General features: G+C 38.3%; 1 long non-coding RNA gene across 1 annotated transcript in view; it reads right to left on the reverse strand.

Moving 5' to 3' along the window:
• The window catches only part of LOC121628221, a 31,799-nt gene that overhangs the window by 655 nt on the left and 5,968 nt on the right, over positions 1–25,176 (reverse strand). The window lies entirely within an intron of this gene.

Genomic DNA, 25,176 nt, shown 5'->3' on the forward strand with positions numbered 1-25,176 from the left:
TATGCTCCCATATTTCTAAAACAAGTCAGCTGACCAAACCAGAGGAACAGACCCACTGGTCTGCTTATGGCTGGCTTTAGCAGAAGAATTGTAGCCAGTGAAATGAATGTCAATCTTACGATTGTGCATCTACAGCAGAGGGAATTGCACCACTGGGGCCATCGCTGATCAGATCAGATTTGCTTAGCAGGCGTGTCGAACAACATTCAAACGCTCTATAAAGACAGTGCCAGCTCCTAACAGTGCTGTCTGAATGGGCAGCCATTCCTTACAACCAGATCAGATAATACTATCGGATTATAGCACTGATTGCCTCCAAATTATACAGGAAACACTTGTTATTTACCATTTAATCCTGTAGTCCTCAGTGTTAAAAATGACCTAAAGAAAATAAATGGTTGTCTGCAAGCACATCATGTCCTTAACAAAGCCTTTTTTTATTTTTGTTATCTAAGTCTGATAAAAAAACAAGACAAAAGATAGAACAGCATGCTTTTAAAGAAAACAGCAGCAACTTTAGTTGATGACAAACTGAAGACTTTCCCCAAATATCCTGGGAAATACAAACTCATACAGCCTCACATCATAACAATCTAGTGCACTGCATCAGCCAGTTCTTCAGCTGACAGTTTTAAGGCATGTGGAGATTCTAAAAACACCCTATACCTTAAAATATGAAGGACAATAATCTGGATTGAAATATAACATTATTCAGCAAGTAAACTAATATATATATATATATATATATATATATATATATATATATATATATATATATATATATATATATATATATATAATTTTTTTTTGTTATTTTTTTTTTATTTATTTTTTTTACCTTTAAGTGGAAGCAAATCACAGCCCATCTCTGAACATTCATTTTCTGCTGCATAGCATGTGGTTTCACTCCAAGGTTATGAACAGGTCGTGTTCAAACTTAAAATGATGCTTAGTCCTTGATTCTGAGGTTCTCTGAATGGAGGGATTTAGCTGGTGAAGTTCTTTGGACAATTCAAAGAAGCATTTCACAAGTAGGGGGACTTTTGTTTACAATTTTCTTGTCATTCTGGGACTGGGAAAGAAACTGTACTCCCACTGCTGCTACCCATACATCATCTAAACAATGCTAAAGAAGTGTACCTTAAACTAAACTTGTAATCTACATCCATGTGAGCTTTTTTAAAATATTTTTTTAACACTTAATCTTCTCATTTTTCATAACACATTAAATTTTATAGCATGTTTTTTTTTGGGGGGGGGGGGGGGGGGGGGGGGGGGGGTGGGGGGGTATTTATCTTATTCTGGCAAGCAAAACCTGTTAGATCCACTAAAAACCAATTTGATTCCAAGCTCAGACATGCACACATATAGCCAACCAACTGTGCAAGAAACTTCTAAATCTATCAAGTAAATACTTAATTACATAAGAAACTATTTTTAGTCGCTATGGACACAAAACCTTTGCCAAATAACATGAAATAAATGAATTCCCTAAAGCACAAAAATCACCATATTCAGTATTACTTTTGAGAGAAATATGAGATGTCAGCGTCTCACAATACGTCTCATCACAAAGCACCTCCAAAGGGAATATGCTAATCTAAATTTCATAGCATTCATGTTATTGGTCAGTTTCCCCCCCTTCAATCATCAATGAATGGAAATTAATGGAGCTTCTGATTTTCTGATCAGTACAGCTTCACTGTAATCTGCAGCATTTGTGTGAGTGCTGAGCGGTACTTAGAGTAATGTATGTTTTTTTTTTTTTTTTTGGAAACCAGCTCAGGGAATTTCTGCATCGCAGAGAAATATTCTCATCACTGTGGCTGTATAATTATATTTGTTTGAGTGTCAGTAGGAATATGTCCATGAATCTGCTTGCATGCCTGAAAATAACATATATGAACCCTGTTCATGCTCCCTTAAAGCACTCTTCTGCCATCTACAGGCACACTCTCTCTTCCATTCTTCCTTTTTCACTTTCTCTCCATCACAAACCCAATGTTAATCACTCTGCCATCATTTAAATATTCACTGCACAACCTCAGTCTCTCAGAGTGTTCAGCATACTCTGCATACTGTCTATATGCATCTACCTAACTTCACCTGTGCCACAATTCCTCTATTTGCAGATTTCTGGGCCCTCTTTTAGCTCCACGTCTGTGCTGCTTTCAAAAATCAATAAGCCACGTGTGAGGTTTGTGTCCAGAGAGAGAGAGAGAAAAGAAGAGAAAAGACAAAAGGGGAGAGTGGCAGGAAAAGAGGGAGCTAAAAGAGAGGGGAAGTAAGGAGAGGTGTGAGGTTGGAGATCTATAGAGGTGTGAAGAGGACAGATGTAGGAGGGAAGGATACAGTATAAGAGAAAAAAAGAGGGGTGCAAAGAGGAAAAAACAGGCAATAAAACAAGAGAAGAGCCAAACAGATCAGAAAGGAGGGGAGGGAAAGAGGCAAAAGTGGTGAGATTTAAGGAAAGACGATGTGGAAAGAAAGGCAGGAGAAAACATAAAAGGTAAGAGAGGCAGAAAAGGGAATGCATGAAAAAACCAGGGCGGTACAAGATGTTAAACATTCAGGTTAGAGATTCACAGGTGGAGAGTGAGGGAGGAGATTGGAAGGGGTGGGAGGAGTGACTGTGGCTCAAAAATAAAATGGAAATTTGCATGAGAGAAGAGGGTAAGAGAGAAAGAGACAGAGAGAGGATCAGGAGAGAAAACGCTGGAGAGTCTTGCATGAGTAATTCACTTTTCTGATTGGTTCTTTGCGGTTGCCCCACAACGAAGACATACTCAACCAGCAGATGTAATATATTCCAGCATGTCCTAGAAACCCAGGAATCTAAAACTCGGTTTACATACTTGATTTATTCTGCTGTATGTTATAATTTTTGATTTTTATTTCTTTTTCCAGAGCAGATAATGAATCACAAGCAGGTAGGCAACAGCATCTTGATCAAGTAAAGCAGGTAGCACTGGTTCAAATGAGGTTGCATAGTTCATTGGTACAATTCCAAAAAGCCCATTTATTTACATCCAATACTGTGCAACTGTTGCAGACACAGCAATCAGTTTGTATTTGATGATTGGAGATGACTTACCCAGTTTGTTGGGATCCTGAAGCAAATGGCCGACAATGGCTTGAATCAATCTTTAATTTCTCCTCTATTTATGCCCCTTATTGTGGTAATTGTGGATGGCACAATGGAACATGGCAAATCTTTTAACAACCCATTTACAGATATTATGATTTGTATCATGTTTGTCATTGCTGAATTATCCTGAGGAGATCAACAACAGCAGCAACCACCTGCAGGAAAGAGCATGTTCCTCCGTCTCCAGTCAGTCAGATTTTTATTAACAGTGAATATCTTTCATTTAAAAAAAAAATCACTATCAACATGAATGGACGGATTTCCCTCAAAAACATATAGTAGTGTCATTCTAAAGGTTAAACTGAGAGCGATTTCATCTGTTTTACCTGGGAATGGCCTTAAAACGTAGAACTGAACCAATTCTAGCTGAATTTAGCTAAAAAAAAAGTAGCATTATCTCACAGGCTAAAGTCTTGCAGCTGTAAACTTTCAAGCAGTAAACTAATAGCGGAGTAAATAAACAGGTCATCAAAACTGCAATTTAAAAATAATAAAACAAAAAAAAAACTGAAGGACTCATTTAGATTTAATATACTGTAGTTCAGCAATTATTTATGATTTGGAACATTAATTCTGCTTCCAACAACAGCAAATTACCATCACAGCGTGAGCATGGTTCCTCATTACTTCATGCTTTTTTTGTATATTTGCATGACTTTTTTGTAATGTGTTTTTAGACTCAAGGATTGATCTAAGTCTATTTTAAATTTTTGTTTAATCAATCATTGAGCAGAGAGGTAAAATAAGAACAAATCAGAACATTTGTCACTTGATGCCAAGACACCATCTACTGTGAAAAGTTTGATCCAAACATGGTTGATCTCCTGGGGGAAACACTCCAGATGTAGCAGCTGTGTTCTAGAACAGCAGGACGGCATCATCCTCAGCAGAGCGGCGACCAGTCAACTGTAGAATATAGGAGCCACAATTTTTAGAAATTTTAAGTGGTGACAGATTGCACTTTTTTATCATCTTAGAAGACTGATGTTACTTATGAGATAATTACCTAACAACATATCCAGTAAGGAGGCTTAGTGATGGAGGGTGAGAAAACTGATGCTATAAACACATTCAAGTGATTTCAATTTTGCAAAATGTATACACGTTAACAGGGGCGCTCCCAGAGATTTTGGGCCCCATGAAGTGGGCCCCTCCTGAAAATTCTGATACTGTGTTACATACAATTAGCAATTTTAATGATGTTTTTTTGGTTCAGAAATGTTTCCAAAACAAAGAAACTTAGTGATACCAATGCATTGTAACTAAAATGTATGTACGATTGTAAGTTTATCATTGAGTATTAGATAATTTTGTTAGTATTACAATTGCATTGAGGGCCCTTCTGGGCCCCTATCAATCATGGGCCCCTAGAATCCTTCCCCTTCTCCTACCCTCCCTTTTCGGTGCCCCAACACATTAATACACTAGCATTCATGCCCACACACTTGACAGCAGAGAGGATATTTGTTTATCACCAGCTGGCTGTACAACACAATGTTGCTCATGGAGTGTGTATGAAGACAGAAAAATTGTGTGTTTTGTTGTGTTTCTTTCAGTCTGACTGTGTGAAGAGGACAATGTACAACAAGAAGGAGCATCATTGACTTTGCAACAAGGTGCCAGTGGCTATGGCAAGCTGACAAGCCCACACATAAACACTTACACACCAAGTTTTGGCAATGATTAGTTTCACACATGGCTGAAACACCAGAAGTGTTACCCACGGTTGTTGAGATGGCAGACACAGATGCCATTTGATTTAAAAGAGGAAGAAGAGAGGAATGGAATTAAAACGAGTGCCCTGCAGAAAACCTGAATGTGCAGAATTCAGTCTGTGATAAGGTGCTTTGATGACAACTACACAACATTTTCTTTACTGTGTTCCCACTGCCTTGAAAGCTGCCATAGCACTTTATATGCTGTGTATATATACTATGACTAGATCTGGCTAGATCTTTCTTCATTCTTTACTTTACTGTGGTTATATGTTGCTGTCAGACTTCCCACATGAGACATGGGAATATTGTATGAAAACAAGACACTTTTTAGAAACTGAACATAACTGCTGTCTGCCGTTTTAAAATCCTATTTTTGTCACTTTTAATGAATAATTAAAGGCACAAATACAAGCACATATGCAATGTCATGTACAGTGAATATTTGAAGGATTCGATCATTTCCAAGCAACATATGCACTGACTGGCCAAAGGAAAAAAAATCATCACCTGGATTTAACTAAGCAGTATGAATCTCCTATTATATGATAACTGCAAGGGCAATTATCTTTCAGCTGGCAATATTTAACCCCAACTGATGCAATAAGTAGCTTCTCATTAAATGAAGCATGTCAAAAGAAACATTCTGTGGTCGTGGAAAAGATGTTAGTCTGTTTAAGAAGGTTCACTGGCATCATCTAAGGAGATGCAGAAAATACTAAAGTTAAGAACTTTCCAGCACATTATTAAAAACTGGAAGGATAGTGGGGAACCATTGTCTTCCAGGAAGAAATGTGGTCAGAAAAACATCCTGAATGATGGTGATCAGCAATGACTTAAACATTTGGTTTAAGGCTTTAGTTTACTAGGGAGCATCAAGATTGGACTCTGGAACAATAGAAGAAGGTCATGTGGTCTGATGAGTCCAGATTTACCCTGTTCCAGAGTGATGGGTGCATCAGGGTAAGAGGAGAGACAGATCAAGTGATGCAGCCATCATGCCTGGTGCCTACTGTACAAACATGGGGGCAGTGCTATGATGTGAGGTTGCTGCAGTTGGTCAGATCTGGGTTTAGCAACGTTATGTGCCCAAAGAATGAGGTCAGCTGAATACCTGAATATACTGAATAATCAAGTTATTCCATAAATGGATTTCTTCTTCCCTGATGGCATGGGCATATTCCAAGATGACAATGCCAGGATTCATTGGGCTCATTATGAAAGACTGGTTCACGGAGCATGAGACATCATTTTCACACATGGATTGGCCACCACAGAATCCAGACCTGAACCCCATTGACAATATTTGGGATTCGCTTGAGAAGGCTGTGCACAGCGGTGGGACTCTCCCATCATCAATACAAGATCTCTGTGAAAAATGAATGCATCACTGGATGGAAATATAGTGTGACATTGCAGAAGATTATTGAAACGAAATGACAGTGAATGCGTGCCATAATCAACGCTAAAGATGGTCCAACAAAAATATTAAATTAGAGAGGTAGTGTATTATTAAATAATAAGCAGAACCACAAAGTCTTTATAATGTAAATAACAACTGTAAGTCTCAAACCCTAAATACACTGCTAAGTCAAATCATTAGACTGACCTACTTAAAATAGTTTAGCTTCCCCTCATGCCACCAGGACAGCTTTGATGCGCTGAGGCCCTCCGGGGTGTTCTATGGAGCATAGTACCAGGACAGCAGATGTTTTTAGGGCCTGAGGGCTGATGTTGATGTACACTGAGCCTGTTAACAGTGTACCCCTGAGATGGCTGTCTGGGGAGCTTGTGTGTCCAGACCCTGGGCTCTTTGTTACATTCCTTGAATAGCCCCTAAACAGTTCTTGCTGTTTGTTGTTGTAAAATGTTATTCAGGAGGAAAGGGCTCATGAAGTCATAAAGTTATTCTATCCCTGAATGTGATTGATTTGTAACAATATTTAAGTGGGTGCTTGGTATCAAATTTATTGAACAGACCACTTCATTTTAGTGTCTTGTTTAATGTCTGTCTATCTATCTGTCTATCTGTCTATCTATCTTCATTTTCTATACCACTTTGTCCAGCGGGTCGTGGGGGAGCTGGAGCCTATCCCTAATTAGCAGACGAGAGGCAGGGTACACCCTAGACTGGTTGCCAGTCAATCACAGGACCAACATAAAGAGACAAACAACCACACATGCTCACATTCATTCCTAGAGAGAATTTTTAGAGTGATCAGTTAACCTAACATGCATGTCTTTGGATGGTGGGAAGAAGCTGGAGTACCCGGAGAGAACCCAAGCATACACGGGGAGAACATGCAAACTCCACACAGAAAGGCCACTGTTCAAACCTCCCCTTAGCAGAGGCTCATACCAGTGACCTTCTTGCAGTGAGGTTGCATTGCTAACCACCACACCACCATGCAGCCCAGGTGAATGTGCAGTCCTTCCTCCTTGAAAGACCCCCGACCATCTAGTAGGTAACACTGGACATCCTCTGCATATCTAATGCATCTGACATGAGACACTGTATCCCATTATTCCTGGCATGTGTTCTTGGAAGTGGGATGGTCACCACTGAGGGATAGATCAAGTGTCTCCACCTTGGACAGGGGGCAGGGTCCAGCAAGAGCCAGAGGCATGGTGGTCCATTCATTGAGAACAGCCGACTGGTAAGACAAGTTAAATGTGAACGAGACTAGACCATGGAGTTAGTTGAGTAGAACTTCTCGCCCTACAGCATTTAGGAGCAAGGCACAAGGCTGGTAAAGGGCCTGCAGCTTGAAGTCTTCCTGAAAGAGTAATACAAGGTAGCACTCCAGAAGGCTGTGGTTGAGGGCCAGCCCATGTCTATGCCCACAAAGCTGATCTTCTCCAGCTCAGTGATCATATCGGTGGGTGACAGTCTTGAGCAGACTCCAGAAAAAAGGCTGACAGGCTGTTTCGTCTTTCTGCTCTGGCCTCCAGCTTCAGAGCGGATGTACTTGTTTTTGATCCCATGGATGAAGATGGCCTCCAGGGCACAACAGAGGAGGTTAGGTGACCACAGCATCTGATGTTGCATATTGTTTCTGCAGAGCCTTGAGTGACTGTGCCAACTTTCCTTTGATCTGTTTGACATCTTTAGCCTCCAGAGGTGTGTCTGGCATCTGTGTGGCAAGCATGGCACCTGCTGGGAAGATTTGCTCCCACATGAAATAAGTTGGCTAGCTCATCATTAATGTCCAAAACAAGCACATATTCACTTTGTAAAAATGTTTGTTTCCAAAGGTCAGTCTGTACAGTCGCTCTCCATTGTTTCTGTTTAAACACCCCCAAAACAAAATGAATAACAATAAAATTAAATCTAGACGATTCGCTCTCGTCACCGTCCACTTTTTTTTTTATCTATCTATCCATTAATAAAAGTGTATGTGAGACTTTGGCCCTGTAACATTCAAATGTGTGTCTAATGTTTTTAATCTTATTATGGAGGTTTCTTGTCACCAAACAGATCCACATGCTGTTTCCTAACACTCTTCCCTGGCCGAGGAGGCTGCAGAGGAAGAAGGCCATCCATCCCATTGCTGATACTAACGAACACATTATATTCCCACAATGTCCAAGCGTTTTAAATCTTACAGTCTATTACTCATTGCAACAGATTATACTATGAACCAGTAGTAAGTGGTTAAAATGTGGTCAGCCTTGCAGCAGTAAAATACAGCTGACATTATACTTCAGCACTGTTATGTAAATCTTCTAATGCAGCTAAAAAAAGAGGACCAGTTCCCTGTAAACTGATATAAAGTGCTTTTGACATTCAACTTGCTAATTTTACTGTTTATATTGCACATATGTTTTATGAACTTTAGAATACATTACCTTAACTCAGTACTACAGTGTTTTACAGTGAGGTATTGTCAGAGAAATACCCTCACATAATTTACCTGATTGGTAATACTGGAACTTAAACGTTTTGCTGTCAGTATGTGCAAAAACCTTTCAGTGTCAAGGTGTTAGAAAGTGATGTCTGATAGTCATATAGTGAGCCCTCAATCAGGTGTTTACATTTCCTGAAAGATTTTTATGCATATACAACCTCTTTTCTTCCTTTTTTCTCTCTAGTTGGGTTGGTGTCTGTTGAGACTACCTATTTAGGGTAGAAAAACATAAAATGTTGTCACTAGTGACAAAACCTTATTTCATTTAGTACTTAGTTTAAACCCAGGGTTCTTCAACTTCAGTCCTTTAGGTTAGACACAGATTTTAGTTGTTTCCTGCTTCAACACACCTGATTCATGTGAAGCAGGTTTTATTCTCAGGTTCTGCGCAAGCCATTAACTTGGGCCAGGTACATGCATGGAAACAACTAAAACCTGTAAAACTCAGGGACTGGAGTGTCAGAAAAATGTTAAATGAGATTAATATTTCCACTGTAACATTTGGGAATTAAAACTCTAAAAAAGAGGGACCAAAACACAAACAACAAACTACCATCCACAACATCCACCTTCATCCACCTCAAACACACCTTGAGAGGTTAGAAACTGTAATATGAAAGCTTAATGTTAGCATCTACGTTAGCAACAAGCTTAGCACCATAGCAACGTAAATGTTAGCTTGTTACTGCCTTTGTACTAAAACAATGTTAACTTCATCACATTGTCTTCACTGAATGTGTCCAGAAGGCGATTTAGACATTTACTGAACATAGTTTTCATAAACTGGGACTTTGCCATGATGACAAACTGGAACCTGTAATGGAAAATTTTATACACATGCACTTTGTATTGTTACAAAACCTTGTCTTGTGTTTTACTGAGGAAGGAGGATGACTTGTACCCAGATAAGAACTGAGTGAGTTCCATTTACTTCCCCTTCCAATCTCCTAGCATTCCTTTGAAACAGAGGACTAATGATTTGTCTTGATGTGATCAGCTCATGCTAGTTTATATAAACCAGACTCAAATGTATCTGTTCAGACTCGCGCAGCCAAAGCTTCTTTGACTGTGGGACTCTCATTGCTGTACAGCTCTTAATTAAATACTTTGTTTGATTCTCACTCAGTGTGTGATCTTTGACAATAAAATTCCACGACAAACCAGACCGACTAAACAACGCAGTTTTACTGGATCTGTTAGAACAGTACAACTGTTCCTGATTTAGGAATAATGATATGGCCTGCAAGTATTGGATCTAAATTAATTAAAATATTGAGGTTTAAAATTTAATTTTAAAAAGTTTAAAAGTCATATTTTCTGTACTTATTTCACACAGTTATGTGAAGCCCCTTAATGGGTCATTAAGAGGCTTGTGCAGAACTTGACAAAAGACTGTCATTTGAATCAGGTGTGTTGTAGCAGGAAAACATTTAAAGCAGGGCTACTCAATTCGGTCCGACGAGGGCCGCAATCCAGCAGGTTTTCCATGTATCCCTGCACCAACACACCTGAGTCAAATTAGGTGGCTCTAACAGCCAATCAGGTTCTATACAATAACTCATTAATTTGACTCAGGTGTGTTGGTACAGGAATACATGGAAAACCTGCTGGATTGCGGCCCTCGTAGGACCGAATTGAGTATCCCTGATCTAAAGTCTGCAGGACTTGCAAAAAAGGACTTGTGAACATTTCTGGTCAAGACTGCATGGAAAGTGTTGCAGGTATACATAACAGTTTACAAGAGAAGAAATGAATTAAATTACTGAATTGTAATATGACTAATTAATTATTACAAGACATTACTGACAACAGTTTGAATCTGTAAAAACATCTAAAAGCAGATATATTTTTCTCCAAGTCATCTAAACTAAATTTACTGAGACCAGCTCTCTCACATTCAGCTAATTTTCCATCTGATTTCAAACATAAGGAGCAGCCTGACTGAATCCCACCTTCCCCTCTTAAGTACAGGTGTTTGATCAGATAGAAGGAATTAGTGCTGGGAACAGACACAGCTGAAATTGGTTAAAGAATGGGAGACCAAGGTGAGATGGCTGCAGCAAGAGTGAGGGGAGCTTCATGATTATATCAATAGTCCACAGGTGGAAAATGCAGAGCATCAAACCCTTACATACAGGGAATATTTGTGGTAAAGGACCTTAAAAATGGTATTGAATATATATTCTCCACAGACTATCCAGCATCTGTAAGCTTTTCTAAATGTTATACTTGCGCTATAATCTAATGCAGACATGCTGAAATTGAGAATCTTTATGAAAACTGTCATTTGTTCACCACACTGAGTTTAATATACACATTCAGTAAATGTATTCAGCATTATCTACCATCCTTCATAATAAGAAAATGCTCTAATGCACTACATGTAAGAATAATCAATGTAGTGGTCAGCACACATCTTGGAATAATATTTACTAAAAACTGCATCAAAATAGTTTTATAGTTTTGCTGATGAAACTATCAAAGCTGTTTAGAGCTTTAGATTCTGGATTAACCAGGTGGTAGTATGCCAGTTATATCCAGGAGTGAACTAACTCTGTTTATAGTCAGCACTGCTCACACTAATGCCACAAATCGATAAGCCAGGATGAACTTCCGGTTTGATATATTTGTGCTTTAAATGGACCAATCGGGAGAAAGCTGGTGCAGTCCTTTGTCTACACCCTCAACTGTCCATAGACAGTTTCACTGAGCATGCAGAAAATAACTTTGAGAGTGGAGCCACTTGCAAGAGCGCAACTGTCCTTCCTCAAGTGGGGGTGCCTGACAGAAATTCGTGTGTTCATGGAAGGACTTTGAAAATGAATGGTGAGATCTGGAGTGCACATATGAGCGCCCCATGAGCTGCTCTTTTTGTTTTATATTGTGGTACAATATTTTTTTTCTAATAAACGACAAGCATAAAAGCTATATACATCTTTAACATTTCAACAAAAGAAAATTCAGCATCAAGTACTGAAAGGCTGGAAGTGAAGCAAAGAGGAAGACATGGTTGAAATCACAATAGATTGTCATGAATGAGTTGGGGTGTTGTGTTTGTAACCTGGCAACAACAGAGCTGATGACATTGCAGGCAGTGCTGGGAGCAACAAGAGAAATATACAGAAAATTGATTTATCATCATGGACACAGACTTGCTCCTTTACAGTGATATGTCCAGGATTACTGTGTGTTGTTAACAAGTACTACAATGCCTTATAAGTTTGGTGCCATTACTTTAGCTAGAAGAGTTTCAGTTTTAAAAACGGAACAGTTATTACTTCCTCGTACTTTTGTATATGATGGATTTTTTTTTTTTTTTTTTTTGAGGTTGTATTTGATTTAGGGACTGTGGGAAAATGTTTAAGCATACAGAAGAATCCACTCATATTAAACATACATATGTGTCATAAAAGTGCACAAATTTTTGACATATTACACAAGTTGCTCATCATAGTGAACAACACTGCACTTTGTCCACACAAAGTGATTAAACTAAAGTGTGCTCAGCCAGAGGCTTCTTCAGCTCTGTTGCAACAAAGACTAGAGCAGGAAGTAGATCCTGCCCACAGCAATAGCCAGGCATGCTAATCACTCACTGTGATCAAAGACTTGAAATTCATCAACTCTGAGCTGCGCTCTCACATCATATACATGCACTGAGCATGCACCATTGCTGTACTTATCAGTGTAGATAAGAAGTCATAATAGGAATTCCCTTTGTTCATTCTCAATACTCTCTTTAGTGCAAAAATACTGTTGTATAAGAACATCGGCATCTTTATCAAGTGAGTGTTAGCATTTCTGTTAATACTCAAGTTTTGAGTATTAAACACAGCCTAGTCTGGGAGCAATCTTCTCCATATTATTACACATTGAAATGCAATATTGATGTAGTGTCTGGTTTTTAAGGGGCAAAGCAGACATGGCCTCTAGCTACCACTTCCCATTACTTTCAGATAGCAATGATTTGGATGCAATCTACTGCACTCCACTGTGCCATGCGTGTGCATGTGTATGTGGTCATAGGTGTGTTGTGTGCAGTTTCAAATAAAGCAGTGATAGATTGTGGTGTGCAGCCATTTTGAGTGAGATGGACTGAATCTAAGTATTGTACTGCCTGCTTTGATACTCTCTCTTTGATTCTGTGTCTGCCTCTCCAGCATTTTTTCCTCAGTCCCGCACACTGCCTGGAGGATATAAGGAATCTTCTAAAACGGTTATTTATCTACATCTCATTCTCTCTTTTTCCTACCTCTTTCCTCTCCACACTATCAGAGCAGGACACAAACACTGCCTCAATAACACACAGTTGCACACTCAGGTCGGGCATCTTAGAGTTGTAAATCCAGCATCAACCGAGAGGCTGTCACTAGCCACGCCAGATAAATAAGAAGTCCTGTGAAGCATGTGTGTGTGTGAGCATGTAAACTGTGTGTGGTTTTCTGTGTTTGGGGGAGAGGGGGTGAATTTATGGCTTTCAGTTTAATGAAGTGAACAATGAGGTCACATGAAGAAAATCATCAGGAGAGAGAGAACAAGGGTGAGATACATTTGATTCAGTGCAGAGTGGTTAGACGTAGTCCACCCTTTCTATTTATTTGCACTAAAAAATAATGGCTGTGCACTGTGAAGTTGGTTGTGTGACTCTTGTTAACCTAAGTAGATCAAGTGAGATACAAGTAAATGTCTACTGAACTGAATCTTCTGCAAAAGATATTTCATTCTTTTGTTTCACAGTAACATACTGGGTCACTTTCCCAAGGTTAGACTTATAGTTCTTTGCCTAAGAATATTAAGTGAATCACTCAAAAAGAAATCTCTTTTCTTTTTGTAAAAAGCACAAATGGCTTTTTTCCCTGGATCTTACAGCTTAAAACTGTTAGTGAATAAAACATTCAGTACAGGAATAACAGGATAGTGAAATATTGCTCACCTTTCTGAAGTCATGGGGTATATATCTCAAATCAAATGACCAATTATTTTTAATTTTGCATTATTTAATTAAACATTTAAAGAAACGAAACTGTTATAATTTTAAAAGGAAAATGAGTATTTACATTATATGAATGTAAAGAATTGGATCAGATCTCATTGAAACACAATAAACTAGTTGCTCTGCTTCTATATGTAGCATCCCTTAAATGTCCCAGAGCTCATGTTTCCTGACATATGTGGATAATTCTTAAACAGAACTGTTTACAGGCCTTTTAATAGCATATTGGTGGGCATATTGTCAATGTTCTCAGTCAGATCCATCAATTGGGGGTAATCTCACATCCTCCATTTTGGTCTACCCCTCCATTTTCCACAATAAGTTGCCTCTTTTGTCTTCAGGATCAAGCTGAAGAGGTCATCAAGTCATCAGTACTCTTCGTTCAGAAAAAAGAAGTCCAAGGCTTCAAAGTGACAGTCCACAAACTAATGGGTCACTTCAAAGTGACCACTCCTACTGTCTTTACACAGGCTGTGGATCAATAACAGCCTTTTTTCCTCCCTGTTTTCATTTTTTTCTTTTTTCCTTTTCTTCAAAAAAATCTAAAGACATTGTTGAAGCACTTTTTTCAGTGTTTCATGTGCTTTAGTGAATTATTTCTTCCCAAACTAAGTGCATTACATGTCCCTGAATGTTTTTCTGTGCTACCGATGAATCATTTTGTAAAGGTGCAAAAGATCATTGTGATTCACTCCCCATTTATGTCTGATCAATGTATTTGTCCAGAGCCATGGCAACAGTGTACTGAGCATACCCAAAAGTAATGAGTGATATTGTTTCCCAATTGTTTACCTGATCACTGTGTGGAAGTGTTTAGCAATAACAGATGTTCTCAGCTAAAGAATTAAGCATATGAATACAAATTCAGAGTGATTATTTTAAAACAATCCAAATCCAAATAATCTGACTGTTATTTAAAATTGCAGCTAAAGATTCATAACCTGGGATAATTTAAGGTCGGTTTGCCATTCGTCAGCATCTTTGGCCAGACTATTTCTGCCACCTTTAATTCTTGGCCTTATAATATGTATGGTTCTACTTAGTTTTGAATTTCCATCTGCCACATGCTCACAGCCATGGAAAATAAACTAGAGTTATATTTAGATAATATGCTGTCCATGCTAACTAAGCAGTTTGCAAGTGTTCAGGTGTGCAGCAATAACAACATGCATATTTGTGCTTCAGAAACAATTTGCAAATGTGAGAAACAAATAATCAGGATTTATTTCTCAGATTTACAGCTTTGGTCTTAAACTGAAGCAGACTATCTTTTCCCTTCAGTTTTTTTTAGGTTGAGCACCTCCACTGCTCACCTTGCTTCTTGTTGAATCAGAAAGAAGGGGTCATGTTTGAATGATGAGTTTTCAAAACAGTAACCTGAGGTAAATTCACCCATAAGGGGAAACTGTATGATTTCAACATAGTTGTGGTAAAACAGCTAAAATGCAGACAAAAGGGAACAATTTGAAATCTTCCTTAAGCAGCAGCTTCACTTAAATATATGGTAGTTAACGTCTCCTCCAGGCTCATGATCATTACAACAACCCTGATACCTGAACAGTTTAACCAAACATGGCTCAAATAAACATGAACTTCCAGATTCAAGAATGAATGTTGAAACATCCTGAAAACTGAGGAGACTTATAGGCTAACAAGGACTAATCAACCCTTCTTTACTATAGTCACCTTGACCATGTCATGCAGCAGCTCTGTAAATCAGACCTGTGGGATAATGTCACTTGTCAATCTGCCTTCTCAAGAAGATGTCACTTCATTTCTTTAACATTGACCTCAAGGACATCATCATGTTGAGATGACCTGCATCTAAAAGATCAACATGCACATCCCAGCAAGTTACCTAGCAACAACCATGGGACAGTCAGGTTAGGCAAATTGCTGCAGATGAAAAAGGTTTTTAAATGCTGCTTTTGTTGATGGTGTCTGCAGATTCAAAGTTTTTTTTTCATGACTGATACATTTCTGACTTTTGCTAAACATCACATTTGTAGATTTTTTCCAGGAACTGTTGTAGTCATAATGACAAACTATTTCAAAAGACCATAGGTTAGACAGGCAAAATATCATATTCACTCCGCATTTCCCTCAAGGGATCCAATTAATCTCTAACAAAGTTTAATACAAGGCATTGTTCTTTCACTCAAGGTTTTCTTTTGTGAAGAACCACAAGTAAGTTTCACTACAGCTGATGTAGTTCTATAAAAATCAGAAGAAGAAAATAAGTTTTATTTAAAAAAAATGTTCATGGTTGCTGAGCACACTCGTTGCACCTGCTACCACATACGCTTGTTCTCTGCTACTTCTGATGGCTGTACTGTTGCAGAACATGTCATTATTTGAAGAGCTCTGCATATAGAAATATTTGCCCTCAAAGATTACTGTATGTGTGTCAGGTACTTAGGAGAATTATGTGGAGAGGAAGACAAAAACGATACATCAGAATGGTGGAGTGCTTGAAATTGTTATAGAAACTGAACAGCTCATCAAGAGAATCAGTGAGAACCCAAAAAAGGCAGATGCAGCATCTTTGGCACAGATACTGAAGAGCAATGTAAACCAGTTAATGCCATGATAAACAGTAATTATCTCACAGCAGCCTCCTTACTGGTAATAACATTAACAAATCACATGTAGTAACACAATGGGACTAATTTAATTAAATCCACTCGTTTATTAAACTATTGTTCTCAAGATTTGTTCTGAAAGTTTGAAAGCCTGCAAAGATAGCTTGACACCACTGGGAACAATGATGGAGAGCCTTAAGGCACTACGCTGCTGTTCAGAAATACCTGAAATATTCCCACAGTGGTAACGTTCTTTTATGTGAGCTGTCACTCAACACTCACCTCAAGTTCAGGGTCTAATAGCTGTAAAAAAAAAAAAAACATTAAGAAGTGAAGAGTGTCAGAAAAATTACACTAAAGAGGAAACACGGCATATAAAAACTATTGTTGACATATTATTATTATCCATATTACTGTGCAATATCAATTTCAATGGAGCAAATGAAGGTCTGAGATGAGAAGGACTATTATTATCAAATCAACAAGGTGTCCTAGTGGCTTGAAATCCCATCCAATAACTCAAAGGTCACTGGTTTGATCATAGATAAAACCACAGAGTTTCAATCCGCACCCATGTATCATGTTAAACAGTCCTTGAGACAGACACTGAATGCCAGCCTGCTCCCCGAGTTCAAGTTCATGAAAGTTAAACAGATGGATCACATGCTAAATAGTAGAAAATCCAATACAGAAAATTTAATAAAAATGATAAACCCTGAACTAAGGCCATCATGATACAAGTATTTCACACTTTTTTTTAAACCTGGCACTTACACACAATTCAGTTTCAGGAACAGTTTCCTGATTAGAGCAGTTTTTGATGTTGAATACAGGATACAGTCATCTAATATGGCTAAATATGCAAGAAAAATATGTTTGATATTACACAGCACTAGAGGGTTTTCCAATGTTAAGCACACCAATAGATACCTGGTCAGCAGAGCAGTAATGTGTTACTCAGCAAGAGCCTCTTTATCCTACAACAAAGAAGACAGCTTCTTGGGTTCAGTTAAGCTCTTTCAGACATGCACTCCTATCCATTAATCTGATGGCCTCTGGACATATCAGCTTTATGCTTGACTAAGAACCCTAGATGCTTCTAATTTTGCTGGAACTAACAATAGTTATTTCATATCATTATTGTTGTTGTTATTATTAAGATAAAATCTAAAAGAAATGCATATATTTAAATCATAAACTGCACAATGAATCGTACTGAATCCCACATTTTATCTGGTGACCATTATTATTTTAAAGTGACACCACATAACTTTCCGACCTTAAAGCTCCATGCCTCTGACTTGTTTTGATTTTACACTAACATTTGTTATGTTCATTCCCGGAGTTGTCATTGTCCTGCAGAGTCCTGGGGGCTGAGAAGCCACACTTAACTTTTTTCTTTTTTTTTCTCTGTCCCAGAGCATTCTGCTTTATGGCACCATGTCCCATGCCAACAACTAGATATCAACACACTGGTCATTCTAGACACACGACATGGCTAAAAAAAATGGACTGACTTATTGACTGGAGAAAGCTTAGAGAAGAGACAGGATGCAAGATGGATGCCAAACTAGCTTTCATTCAGGGGTTGCACAGAAAAAAAATCTGTGAAAGTTAAGTTGTGGGGTTTTAAGATTATGTTTTCTTTTTGTTTGTTTTTTCTGTCTAAAAAGTCTAAAAGGAAACGCATGGGCATAATCAGGCATGTTTGAATAGAGATGAAGTAAAACCGAGGAGTAAAACATGAGAATTGTTAGGAAAGAAAAAAATGAAGATTAAAGAGAAAAAGAGTGATGGTTTAGAGGAGTCTGCTGTTAAAAGGTCAGGTAATAGTTTTATCTTCCAAGACAGAGTCAGACACAAAGTAGATGACAGATAACAGATTTTGCCAGTTATCATTCAATAAAACTGCTTCTATTAAAGTGAGGCGACATCTGTGTGAGATTAAATCACTTAGTCCAGTGACTGGAGCAAAAAAAAAGCCCTTCCTCTCCTTTCCTCTCTGATAAATCTGTCTACTGTTTACAGGTATTTCGTTTGTAAAGGGGGAGGTTAACATGGGTTTAAGTGGTGAGCATGTTGCAGATCAGGAGCACGATAGGAGAAAAGTTCCATGGTTTCTCATGTCCAAAAATGGAGTTGAGGATGTGGTGCTCAACAGTAACTGCCGTGTACTAGTCATGAGGAGATAATAAATGCTGACAAATGGCAAAGTAAGCAACAGGAATTTTGTGGAGGAAGTTTCAGTGTTGGTATCAGTTTTGAAGTAACTGTTCCAAACTCAATTCTCCCAACTGAGACTGCTCTGATCTCTGACTACTTCAGGTAAAACACCAACTAATCATATATATGACTCCTCTTGAAAAACAGAAAATACCTTAAAGGCTGGGATCTAAAAAAAAAAAAAAGGTTGTCACAGTTACTGTTTGTCAAACTGAAAAGAGGTGGCTGCGGTCCACAATGTCACCCAGGGGATGGGTGATGATTATTAATTATCTGGCAGCACCATCTCTGTGACATCAGCTGGTTGTTTTAAACTAGTACTGTCTCGTTAAGCTCCTCGAGGAAACCTCTTATACAAGCAGCCTTACACCTGCCAGTACAAGAAGAAGGGTAGGGGTTGGCGTATCAGAGCAAAAATAACTGACTATAACACTCCAGACGACCTACTGAATACAGTATCGACTCAGCAGAACATGCCTGAACAGTGCTCAGTGGACCATTGGGTTTAGATATGGTAAAACATTCTTATATCTTAAGATTTAATGTAGTATTCGCTTTTTTCAGGCCACACAATGAGCTAAGGAGCAAATTTACCTGTCATCAGTTGTGGTCACATCGTACCATCACACAGTAAGAAACCAATAAAAACTGACAAGCTATTTGACATGATTTGTGGTTAACGTTACAAAAAAACTAAATTACACACAATCAACAATAAGGGTCATTTCATAACCAGCTAAGTTTAACTTATAAAATAAACTTATTTTTTAGTGTGTTATCAGACCTCAAGAACATGGAACTGATCATGGCGTCATGTAGGGGATTTTTAGAAACTAAATGGCAACAGAAGACATTATGTGTGGGTATGGGATTTCTTTGAATGGTTTCTTCTTGTATTTGTCAACTATATGAGGGAAAACGGTAAACTATGGCTAAACTGAGGACAATCTTTGATATCAACTCAAAACATTCAACCTGTTAAAAGGAAAGTGAAGCTGATCAGTTCATTTTAAAGACACAAGGCTGTATTACACTTAATGAAACATTGAAAAAGTATAACCGACATCTTAAAATATTGATAGCATTTCATTTTGTGAACCCAGAATTTTTTCTCCCAAGGTGACACTAATCAAATCATGTCTGGACTATCCCACTGAAATGTCCTCTCTAGCTGTCTCTTATTATCCGTTCTCCCTCTGATTTAGTGATTGATGAGTAGAAATTATTTTATTCATAAAGTAAAATAGGTGTTGTCTGTATATTATCAATGGACACTAAGAAATGTGTTTGAATCGATATGTTAATTAGCCAGGAGTACAATCTCAAACTAGAGATCAAGAGGGATTTTGCATTTTTACTGCAGTGTTTTGGACCTAATTAACATTTTGGAAAAAGACTGGACTGGCTAGCGTCTTTGGTTATAGAAATAAACTCTGTCTTGAGAATAAAAAGATGTTACAGGCTGTGTCAGTGTATGATTGATGCTGAAACCTATACAGAGCAGACAGTAACACCTGTTGGAATAAAAGCTCTTCCTTTCAGACAGAAAGATGGCTTAAGAACATGGTTGTTGATCCAGAAATGTTTTATGCTGCAGTGGTCAAAACCAGAGATGGAGGCTCTTCAATGTAAGTGAAAATAAGTGGCAGATGTTTCAAAGAGAGCGTGTTAAAAGTGCAGACAGCTTTCATAAGTCATGTGTTAGAGATCGGGTCATCTGCAGGAGAAAACTGGGCAATAATTTCCTCTGGCTGTGCTAGATCACATAACTATCTGCTGAAAATAGAAAAGGGTGGACAGAAACCATATAAAACATTATCTGATCCACATTTTTAACCCAGGGAGAAAAGAAGTTCCCGCGACAAGCACATACAAAAATGACTTTGAAAGAACCCTTTGGTGTTATTTGCATTTGTCACTCAAAGCAAAGGCACAGCTGCAGGTACAGCTATCGGCAAGCTTGTGGGCAAAGCAAATTGGAATAAAAAAATACAATCACAACCTGAAAATGAGAAACAATGTCAGTTTTGCTTGGAAAATAAAGAAAGAGTACATCTGAAACAGCATTAAAAATGGTGTAAAAACAAAGCAGAAAATAATTCCACCAATACAGAAAACACACATGAACACAAAGATGGAGTCAGAGCACCATTATGTCCCTCCTCGGTGCTTTGAATGACAAAGAGATAAACAAGCCCAAGCTCTCTTGCAAAAAACAGCTAATTAATTTCCATTTATAAAGTTATAATGTTGAAGTGTCTAATGACTTCCTCTTGTTGTATTCACACAGAAAACCTGATAAGAGTTTAGTAGTGGGGCTTTAAGTACAATCCCTCCTCCTTTCACCCTGCTGTTTTTCTCTCTTTATTCACTCGGCAACTCTCATTGCTATGAATTACTCTCTTACCACATTTATTTGGGCTAAGAGCAACATGAGTACAACTTATGCCTCTTGTCATTCAGATCAAGAGACCAGTTTTAAAAACATCTGGCTGTCCTTGAACACAGCATCTGACCCTGACTACTGTACCAAAACCGCTGATGCTAAAACCCTTCCAAGCAATCTAGTGGATTCATATTTGTCCTGAAGACCCACAGAGTATTCTGCTTTATGTGTGTTTGAAGTGCTGTTTTATACAAATTCTGTCCAAGGACATGTGCAAAAAAAAAAAAAAAAAAAAAAAATTAAAAAAACTTTAATTTATAAATTTATATAACAAATCAATCCATATCTGTGTTTGAGGGATGCAAGAAAACCAAACTTTCGTGATTAGCATTTTCTCTAGGCTCCTATATTGTTCTAAATAAAACATTTCTCAGGGTCTCAGTTCATGCTTAAGGTGGGTATTAGTGTAACAGTTTGAAATATGTGTATGTGTGGTTTTAGGGGTGTGCACATGTGCATCCTTAGAGTCCCAATCAATTGGAATTCATTGCTCCAGGCTACATGTCCTCTACTTGTTCTCACATACAAACACAACCACAGTGTCTTCTGAACGTGACAGAGCATATTAGGCATATAAAGCCAGGGAACCTTGTGTGTGTGTGTGTGTGTGTGGGTGCCCAAGCATTGCATGTTTGGCATGGCATCTATATTACTTAAGCAAAATTTAAAATCTGTCAAAAGAAAGGAAACATTCCCAAGCACCCTGCCCCTATATAGTGTTACTATGCAAGAAACATATTCAAGCACATACATGGAATTACAGAGGACATTCGTAGTATGTCGCAGAAGTGCAGCATGTATTGTCATGTGTTTGAATGTAATGCTATAAGTAGGAGCTATAAATTACTGACTTATGCAACATGCAATGTACCATGGGGATTAGGCCATCCCCATTAGAATGTATGTATGTTCAGGGTGACCCTGAGTGTTAAGCATCCACGACAGCAAAAACCGTAAAAATTAAACTCAGGGCTCATGATCGCTATCATCTGATAAACTTGTAAGCAAAAGCTAATCCATATAGACAATGCTGTGAGTCTGATATTGTGCAATTATATGATAAAAGAATGAATTCTCACTCTAATGTATTAAAATATACGGGCATTTATTATATTTGTGAGAAATTGTCAAAATACTTGACTCTTTTGATCTGCAAGGTGTCACCAAATAGGTTTGTGAGAAGGTCATTGGCTTTTAGTTGCAAAGTTTATGGACACACATGAAGGCACACATTTTTAACAAAGTCCTTCAATCCATAACACCTTAACACTAAAATAAGTAGCAAATTCCTACAGCCTCTACTAAAAAACATTGATTGTGTCTGTTATACAATTTAAACTAAATGTTTCTGTATAAAATGGTTTATTAAACAAACAAGTTAATTAATAATACCAGTGAGTTGAAAGTTTAATGAAATGTTAATTACAAACAGATTTATGTTCAGCAGAGAGGACGAATAAATCCACATAGATGAGTGGTTCCTCTCCTGCATTTGCTGGAGACTGAGAATCATCAATCTGCAGCATCTCATATGTTGTCTTTATCTTTCTGTCTGTCTTTCTGGCTGCATCTCAACTGTCCCACCATTTAATTATTCATATAAACCTTGAAGGAAAAGGGTTGTACAGCACACTGTGCAACACAATAAAAAGTATTTCAAATTTTCATCTTTTTATAAACATCATATCAAAGAAATGGACGCATATGAAAACATAGTACACTTAGAAATTCAATCTCACTTGTGAAAAATCTAAAATTCTAATGGCCTGAATCATTAAACACAAAGCATCTTAAACTGTGTTCTTAAACCAGTGGAGCAATGCACCGAAGCACAGACCCAAGAGTCCACAACAGATTAGCATGCCAATGCTCTGTTTGGCCTTGAAAGAAAAAAAAAATGTTGCATGACTTCACTGAAGACAATAGCACAGGTCTGATTAACAGCTAAAATGAGAGATGTTATGTGGGTAGGTTGTCTGTAACTGAGTCTATTCTAATCTTGAATTAAGCTTTTCCTCAACCTAACCCAGTCGTTTGGTGCCTAAACCTGATTAAATGGTATCAGAACTATTTAAAGCAGGGGTTTAAAGAATATAAGAATCAGACAAGACAATCTTTTACCATTTGAACATTTGTAGCGTCTGCAATGAACAAAAATGCTTTTTTTTTAATTGATTTTTAATATTTATGGCAGGTAATGATGGGGTGAAGTCAGATATCCCCAGATATCACCAATGAATGGGTTTCTTCCTAAAGTAATTAAGTGCAGCTCAGGCACAGCCTTGCTAAATATTTAACTTCTTTAACATTAAAAAGTTCTGGGTTTATTTCATAGAATGTTTTGTGTTAATGTCCATCTGTACTGAAAAGTCCTGTCCAATCTACTTTGCTGCATTCAGCTGAACCGCAGAGCAGACAGCATATCCCTATACATTTCAGCACTCACCTACCTGCTACTGTCTTCTGTCACATCATCAATAAATACCAGCAACCCGGTGCCATGGGAAGCCATGCATACCCAGACAGCAGCCAGTTGCTGCTCAAATGCACTTGATTAATTGATCATCAGCAAATGTGACCATCTTTGTTATAGCAGTTTGAACAGTTTAATGATCTGGAGCATTTAGGTGTGTGTTAATACAATGTCAACGGGAAAGACATCTGCAATGATCTTACAGTAGTACTTGTTGCTGCCCTTTGTTACACTATTTTACTGTGGCGCTTCCCATTCTCAGCTTCAGTTCAAGTAGGTGATTGACAAACACCCATACATGTCGGGCTGAGGTTATCATGACAGACTTCTTGTTCCACTCTCATGTGGGAAGAAGAAGTAGTGTACAGTTCACATGGATCTCTCTCCTTCTCTGCATCCAGCAGCACTTACTTTTTTTTTTCTTTTTTTTTTTTTAATCTTTATTAGTGAATATTTAAGTTGTCACCCTAAACCTGTTATGATACCTATTGTCATGTTTGGTTCTTGAGCCAGCTGCACTACTGTTAGTAATGGATGTATTCCTAGGAGTGGATGTTCCAGCCAGCTGATTACAGTAAAAGAAAAAAAAACTATCCATTAGACACTACAGGCCTTAGTTAGCATGTTAACTGGGGGACTGTGAAGCGTTTTGTTTTGACTTTCACATGTGGTTCACACATGCAGTTCTGAAATGTGTTTCACATGTGAATTACATATCCCAGGGTTTTTGCATGTGAATCGCAAATATATGTGATTCACACATGGTTTAGATTTGTTTTACACGTTTTTCACATGTGCTACTCACTTGGCTTTCAAGTGTGAATCACATGTTTCACATTTTTTCATATATGTGCTTCACATCTGAATCACACATATTACAAATGTGGTTTACGTGTGAATCTTGTGAATCACATGTGGTTCACATGGGGTTTATAAGTGTTTCATGTGTCATTCCTAGGCATGGTGCGGGCCCTCTGTCTTTTGGGGGCGGGGGCTGCCTCTGAGCTCCTGGGGCCCTGGACCCTTCGCTCGGGCCGCCCTAGCGGGCTGGCAGCTGCCGATCTTGGCCCACTGGGGCCTGTGCCGCAAGCCCACGGGAGGCTCTGGCTGGGGCTGGGTCGTCTTCGGGGTAGGGCAGCTTGGGTTTGTGCTCCAGGATTGCTGCTGATGGCCTGAGTTTCTGAGCTGCCCTGGTCGGCCTCTAGCCTCCACAGTAGCCTCCACAGAGGCGTGGTCGCATTTGCATGATCTCACTCATCACTGATCACTCCTCATTCCTCATATTCTGAATGCTGACACAGTCACTGAGATGTCCAGTGGGTTTATACTTTAAGAGAATTTTTTTTTTTTTTTTTTTTTTCTGTGAGTTAGTATCTAGTTTTTGTTGTGATATGTCTTTTTGATTTGATTATTAAGAACTCTTAACCTCTGACAGCTCTGTTTTTCTGGAAAAGCCGTAGGAAATTTCCAGGTGTTTTAATGTACAAGTGTAGCAGTTTGTTGTTTTGTGATCGTGTGGATTGAAGGGTTGTTGCCTTTTGTCTGTGGTGTTTTTTTCTCCTCTTTCTTCTTTCTGCTTTCCCTTTTGCTTCTATTTGTTGTCTTCCTTTTTGTTCTGTCCCCTCCGGTCAGGTCCGGCAAGATTACATAGATTCCATGAGTCAAAGTAAATAAATAAATCAGATTAT

The sequence above is a fragment of the Melanotaenia boesemani genome, chromosome 17 (assembly GCF_017639745.1).
Source record: "Melanotaenia boesemani isolate fMelBoe1 chromosome 17, fMelBoe1.pri, whole genome shotgun sequence".
NCBI lineage: Eukaryota > Metazoa > Chordata > Actinopteri > Atheriniformes > Melanotaeniidae > Melanotaenia > Melanotaenia boesemani.